We start from the raw sequence: 7,830 nt of genomic DNA, 5'->3' as shown, positions 1-7,830 counted from the left end.
TCAGAGCCCAGTCCAGGAAACCACTGAGATTCTGTTTCATGCAAACACGCTGAACGCTGAGCGTGTGTTCAAGCACTTTCCTGAACTGCAAGCAATAGTATTCCCTATAAACTGCTTTGTTCTCTTGAATGGGTAGCGCATTGCACAGCTCTCAGTGCCTGGCCCCGTGCTCACCTGAGTGGTGTGAGAGATCAGGCATTGCCCAACCTTCACCCCTTGACACTTCAGCGTGCCATGGCTCAGCCTGAAAGTATGCTGACACTACCAACATGAAAGCTGCTTCTTTCCCGAAGTGGTGGGTGAGCAGGGAATGATTTGTGTCTTGCACAGGGTGCATCTGTACTGCACAGTTCACCACAGAAACACCTCAGCTGGCTCTCAGCAAACCCGTCTCAGGACCATTTGCCTCAGCGTGAGCTCCAAGCAGATTCATTTGCCGCTTTTATTGCTTCTCTTCTTGTTTAAGGGTTAAAGTGCAATGTAAGCCAAGCTGCATTTAGAAGCCTGACTTAGATTTCACAGAGCGCCTTAAGAGTGTTTAGAATATTAAAAATAAAGGTGTTTTTAGTAAGGCTAGAGCTCCATAGGTTTTAATTTCTCTTTATCCATTGTTTCTAACAATCTTTTGAGGGCAACTCATCTTTCAGCTACATGACATGAATTCATTCCTTTGTCCAAAGAGATGCTGTAAACCAAGGAAGTATTTTGTTTTGAGTATCAGTGTTCAAATCCATCAATTTTTTATTCTGAGTTAAAAGTCCTAGTAGTGAGCTGGAACTTGAACAAGTGCCATGAACAGTTACCACAGCCCTTGATCACTGACTACGCTGTGAGATCAGTTTTCTGTAGAAATAAAGCCATGACTACACTAATAAGCAACAGGGTCTGTGCAAGGACAGAGAATCATCCACCCTGTTAGAACAGTTCTGGCAGACTTTTGGATATAAGCCAATTAACACCGTCCCAAACAGTCCTGGAGCATGATTTGGGGATGGCATGCTCCAAGGATTGCTCCCAATAGGCAGCTTGGATGTAGTTACCTTGTTTTGAGAGTTAAGAGAGTTTAGCTGTATTAATGTGGGTTGTGCCGTATCATTTGTCCTCAGGGACAGAGAATAGTCTCTGGCCCGTTTTATTTACTAGTGTAGACATAGCTTTTAGAAAAAACAAACTTGGCAATAATATTTTTATTTGTATTGTGGTTCCAATAAATCTCTTTTTCTCTCCACTGCATTGTTATTTTTTACTGCAAAGCCATTAAGCTGAACAGTACTTTAATAATGATTATCAAAACCTGGATCGCAAAGGGAATAAAAAGAACCCAAACATTGAATCTTCTCATAAATTGCCTCTATGACATACTTAAGGTAATAAAAGTCAGTAATCCCAAGAGTAGGCATGTATGGATATTTTGTTAAATACCTTTAAAAAGAACATTTAATTAAAACATGATATAAATGTAGTGGCTTTACAACAAAAAGTGTCACATGGGTATAATATGTGCACAATAATTAACAAACTTCCCAGCTTGTACCTAAATATTTTACTTTAGTATTGTATTATTGCACAAACGGGTTAATTAGACACAATTATTTAACATTAAGAAAAACAAAACAAAATGAAACAACAAAACCCCTCACCAAACCCCAAAACTGCATGAGGAGAGACAACAGGTAGTTGTAACATGAGGTTTGTGTACACCCAGCAAGCTGTGTTTTACCTCAGGAGGATGCTTCAAGCATGACTCCAATTACACTTCTGCTCCAGAGAGGGCTGATAACCTGTGTAGCAAATTATTTCCTCTCCTGTTCATGCTAGCAGAAAATTACTTCTTCTTCTTCTGTTGTCTTTGTTGGACAATGTGGGATAGAAGGGTGTGCAGAAAGCCTGCACTTTTCTGGATGCAAACTACACCTACACTAGCAAATAAAGGGGAGAGGGGGAAGCCCTGACACAAAAGTGGCATGGGAAATGCTCTTTTCTTCCACCCTCCAAATAAGGGGAATTCATCCATATTGCCTCCTGGGAGTAGTGTCCTTATGTCAGGTCTGGCCATGACCTAGGAAAATGCCAGTTGGCATGGGTCAAAAACTTGCCTGTGAGCACGTTGATAATCAAGCAGTATGCACAATCACCGACATCAGTCAGGCTCAAACCCATACTTTCTCTGGCTCTGTTTAGTTTATTAATACAGATATGGCCATTGGTTGAATGGAAAAGTGAGGATTTTACCTTAAATCTGGGAGCAGCTGTCATTTTCTGGCATTTTCCCCATGTGCACAGTCTGACCTCAAGTGCAGCTGTTGAGCTTTGGGGCCTGATTACAACACACTTACTGCAGGGTGATAACTTTGTAGGCAAAGGTACCATGTGCAAGGGAATTCCTCATGCAGCCAGGAAGAATTCAGTACTGATGAGACAGGATGCCAACCTAGAGACTGAAATGATAAATTAAAAGAAATGGGAAGGAGGTGGTGGCTGGTGGATATACAATATGACAAAGATAATAACGCTATAAATTATGGCAGATAAGGATATTGCTTGTTAGTACAGTTTAGGATAATACACAAGGAAGTCTCTTCTGAATAAAAAGACACCATTTAGCATGATTTATATGGTTAATGCTGCCATTCTGTCCTTTGAGAAATTTGCATTACGTTTCCAAAACTCTTTGGATTATCAGTTTTAAAACTTAGTGTAAGTATTGTGGAAAGGATTACAAAGGAGGGATTTAAATACATTAAAAATTTAGTTTCGGAAAGGGCTAAAAGAAATCTTCTGAACCACTGTTAAAAAGACAAAGCTCTCTACCAATTTTCTGGGACAAACTCATTATTTCTTTTCATTTCTTAACATTCCTTTTTTAATCCAGAAAATACAAGATGTTCGTGTAAAGATTTTTTTTTTAGTGTACTGATAACTGTCGCAACAAAACATTTCAAGTTTCATAGTATCTCTTTAGCTAAAAGTATAACATTTTTGAGAAAACAAAAGGAATCATATCCCTTCAATCTTTTTGGTCTTCAACTGCAATATTTAGGAAAAAAACAGAAGTGAGACCAGTTTGGACTGTGACTGGACAGGAGAATTATCACCCTAGTGCCTAGATGAGAAAGAGTATTAAGAAAGCCACTCTTGATCTTTGTAAATATCAGACAGACCATAGATTTCAGTCATACTCTTAAATACATCATGCAGGGTGTGGAAGAACATGGCATCCTGGCAGCAAATGCCTTAGCTTCTCCTTCCTTTAAAACAGAGATTTTTGGAGTAAGAGTACACCCACATCAACAGGGATAGGAGGCCCTGAGCTTTTATAGGGGCAGGAGAAACTCTTACACAGGGGTAAATTAACATATTTTCATGATGAGCTCTGTCTGTGTTTTGAACTCAGCTGGTCTTGGAAGTAGGAATGAAGAATCTGTGTCCTGCACAAAGCCAGGAGACAAGGATGCCACTTATCCCTGGGGCAAATGTCATCCCAAAACCTGCAGGACCCCTAGAGCCCAGAGTCACTACTTCTCTCCCTCCTGCTCTTCCCTCCATAAGGAACAGCATCCATCTCTGCACATAAGAGATGATTTAGCAGAAAAGTTGAAATATCTGTATTACAATAATGTAGCTGATAAAGTTAAGCACACTTTATAAACTATCTTATCTGTTCTTGATATAACTAGCTTTGTATGGTTCCATGGAGTCAGTGTAGTTCAGGTCCTATCATCCCATTGAAGTCACTAACCCAGTGAGGATTGTCACAAGAGGTGAGGGCCTACTTGCCCTATGGAAGGGCCAAGAGCAGAGATTGCTGTGGGAACTGCCAAACAGGAATTCTTAAATTTAGACCTGTAACCCCAATATTAAGGAAACAAATATCAATGGTCTGATTTTCAGATGTGGTATGTTCTTCAAGTCTTTCTGACAGAAGACCTTACTGGTCTTTGAGAAAAGATAATCCCTCCCAGCGTTCCAAGTATTCTATAAAACTTCAGAGGGGGATGCAGAAATGAGAATGTGTCCTTAATAGAATTCTCTGCTTTCCTTACAGAGAGGTTTCTTATTGGGTACCTGAGTTTCTGGAGTCACATTGACAGGTTTCCTTTAGATGCCACCAGTTCAATCGGTGCTAAAGGGCAGCAGACACATGGCAGTGAAGGAGAAGCTGCCTGCACAGTTTAAGGCCCAAGAGAATCACCAGAGGGCAATGCTATCAGCCCCAAACAGGTAGCAGAACTTATTTTATCTGCTGTGGCTGTAACACTCAAGGCCAGTTCTGTGTTTCATAGAAGTTTACATTGTCATAAGAAAACAACCACAAACCATTATAAGCCAACAGCACAAACACTAATCTATAAAAGATTAATTTGGTGCCATATGATAGTAAACTTCATCAGAAAAGAATGGCAGCCTCATTTTTATAAAGCCATTCTGCATATGTCACTTTCAGTAAAATGTATGATTTAGCTTATTATGAGCATGGATTTTCCTTATCCCTGTCAAGAATCAGGAAAGGTATTAATCCCTTCACATTAGCCTTGGATCAGTACATTACCATTCAATCTGAACTTTCAAAGTGAGAGTGCGAAGTTATGAAGCACGGCAATAACTCCTTGAGGTATGCATGTCTATGTATATGTATACACACATGCATGCAAAGAAATGCACATGCATGTGTCCATTTATGTGAATGTGTTTTATTTGTGCATAAGCATATCACAAATCTCTAATCCATGTAACAGAATTGAGCAGAAGAATTCAGTAAGCTCATTTGAATGTTTTAGTTTTTCTCCCATATAGAGATATTCCAATTCACTATGATTAGAAATCTAGTGGTTATTTTTGGAAAAGAGTAATCAAAATTAGTATTCCTTGAGATGTTAGTCATAGGTGCTGAACACAAGGAATAATTAAGTTAATTCAGGTTTTTTTGAGAGTTCAGAAGGCCCAATTTAAATCATTGCAATTTTCATAGATAAAATCCTGCTTGTTTGTTTTTTTTTTTTCCTTTTAAGAAGGGAAGGCTTTTAATAACAGTGTCCATTATGACCCTTCTGACATCAGTTAGACAAGGAACATGTAAGGATGGGAGGGCAAAATCTGAAAAAAAAGAAGAGGTTTGCTATTTCTCGAAGACTTCTTTTTGAACAATTCCATACCCTTTGACAATTTTGAGGCAGGCAGATTAGTCTGGTCAGATGGGCCATTGTTGGCATCCTATTCTCTACAGTATCAGTCTAGACCAAATTCCACTCAGTGCATGGGCTTTTGTTAGAAGACATGGGGTCTTGTTTGAGATGCACTGCTTGACAAGGCAAGGAAACACGTTTCAGCATGGCAGAAATTCCAAAAGCAAAATCTTCCAGGTAAGCTAATTCTCTGGTGAGTAGTAATAAAAAATCCTACCTGCCTATTTTAGTCCAAAGAGGGGAAAGTAAAGGAAGACTGAAGAATAAGCTATTGTCTCAGACATGAACAGCTTTTTGTTCATAATACCCATACCATAATTCTCATAGAATCTCTACTTGTTAACATGGGCTTGCTACCCAGCTGAGCTCTACTACTCTGCATGACGTTGAACAGCCTCTTACTTCACAGGTTGTTCATTTGAAGTCTGTGAAATTGCAGTGTCAGCTATAACTCACTATCAGAGCCCGGGCAAAAATTGTCATTTTGAAAAGTGCATCCTCATCCACCCAAGTCCATATCCTATACCCACATAAACACAGATGTATTGAAGGGAAGGTAAAAGGAAATGCGACTTTCTTTTCCTTTGGGCACACAGAATTACTGCACCACTCCCCAGGGATGGAACATATGGAGAAGAGCATCTCTTCTGTGTTCATTGTATGATCCATGTACATTTCCAGGAGAGCTCCCAAATACTTGAAATTGATTATTTTAGCAAGCACATGTGTGATCAAGGCTAAATGAATTTAGTCAGAGGTTTGGGCCATGAGTTCTCACAAGAGAGATTAGGCACTGGTGATGACATGAAACAAAGATACTGATTGTTGTCTTCATGACCTCGAAGACATAATTTAAGAAAGTTGCACTGCCTTAAGGGTCCACTGACCAAGGGTCTATCTCCCTCGTGTCCTGTTTCAAACAGTAGCATTAATTAATAAATACAGAAGAATAAAATCAGAAGAAGCACATGGGCTAATTTACCACCTCCCCAATACTCTCCCAACATCTGTCTTCATCTCAGGGGATTTTTTTGATCCCATGCAAGCTCCTTGCACCCACCAGGCCCTTTGATGTTGAGCCTCCCAGATCTGTTGTCTGTTGCAGGAAGAACCACTTTCTTTCTCTTTGTTTCAAGCCGAGTTCCCCTTAGCTCCATGTTGTGGTCCATCAAGTTACTTAATCTTAAACAGACCGAATTTGTTGCCTGTCAGTCACTACACACATCAGAGTTAAGTTACTTCACAGATTAAAAAGAAAAATAGGATTTAAACAATGGTTAGGTTTGGGTTTTTTTGTGGGAGGAGTAGGAAGAGAGGGTCACACTTAGCTTTGGTTCTAAATCCCCTCTGTCCCTGAATTGGTAGCAAAGCCTTAGAATAGTACTAGAAAACACTATTTCTTCTCTCAGCCAGTAACCTGGCAAATTACATAAGGAAACCTTTCAGCTTCTGTAAGCTTTACTGGACTTTCCTCAGGAAATTGACCCATCACTTGCTGAAGATAAGATATTGAGCAGGATGGAGCCCCCGTTCATAGCATAAAAAAAATTCACAAGTATTTTTTTTAAGGCAAGAAGGTGCTACTTGATTAACTCATGTTGGCCTACAAGGCACAAGGCATAGGATTTCTTCCTTTCTTTGAAGAAAAGAACTCATTTGATTAAAGCTCCTATCTGATCCTGTGTTAGATCAGTCCTCTATCACATTCCCAGTGCCTCTGTGGTGACCTGTACACGTCTAAGGCAATGTTCATGTAACAGTTCTGTGTTTTAAGATGCCGTCCCAACAACTCTCAAGTAATAGCCTAGTGATTACCATAAATGGTCTCATCACCAAACGTGAATCATTTGCAAATCTGAAATCTGCACTTACTATGCTAACAATGAGCATCATGGACTGCTTCTGCTGTTCCTTGAGCCTATGGGCATTCTGTATGTAACTGTTGAGCAAAACTTTGAAAAAGATTTTTTTTTCATTACATTTATGGCATATTAGTCAAATACCCAGCCATTTCTTGGCTTTAAGCCTTGACTGCATTGTACATAGGAATGAAGGTATCCTAGAAAATAAAGATTATTAACTGCAAGATATTTTCATATTTTTCAGTTGAGACATGTATTTTTATCAGAAATGAAGACATATGGATGTCACACTCCTTAATACTGGGTATCTTAGTGTTGATTCTGACAGACAGTATGATGCCACGCAGTCACCTCAGCTCTGAGCATTTGAGTGCTGAGTCAGCTCTGAATAAGATCCCAGGAACACACAGCACATTAGGATGGCACAGGTTGGACTTATATTTAGCTATTGTTTCTAAACACACCACAGGCAATTTTGCTGACTTCCTAAACAAGCCATGGAAGAACATTTTAATTAACTGTCCTTAGATAACAGCTGATCACAAAACTAAAGAGCAATAGTATCTTCAGCACAGTATTCCTGCCATAATCACATGAAGACACCAAAGTCCCTGACAGTGCTCCTCTACATAAAAGAAATAAACGAGTCTTAAAAAAGATATGCACAATATCATCAGAGAGCATAGAAAATAATCAGAAATTCATGAATGATAACTGGAACTTTATTAAATACTCAGCAGACAAAGGACAACTTAAAAAATAATAGAACAACCTAATTTAGAGGA

Source organism: Egretta garzetta, unplaced genomic scaffold, assembly GCF_000687185.1.
Source record: "Egretta garzetta isolate BGI_Z169 unplaced genomic scaffold, ASM68718v1 scaffold62, whole genome shotgun sequence".
Taxonomy (NCBI): Eukaryota; Metazoa; Chordata; class Aves; order Pelecaniformes; family Ardeidae; genus Egretta; species Egretta garzetta.
The sequence above is the reverse complement of the archived record's forward strand: the minus strand, read 5'-3'. Positions refer to the sequence as shown.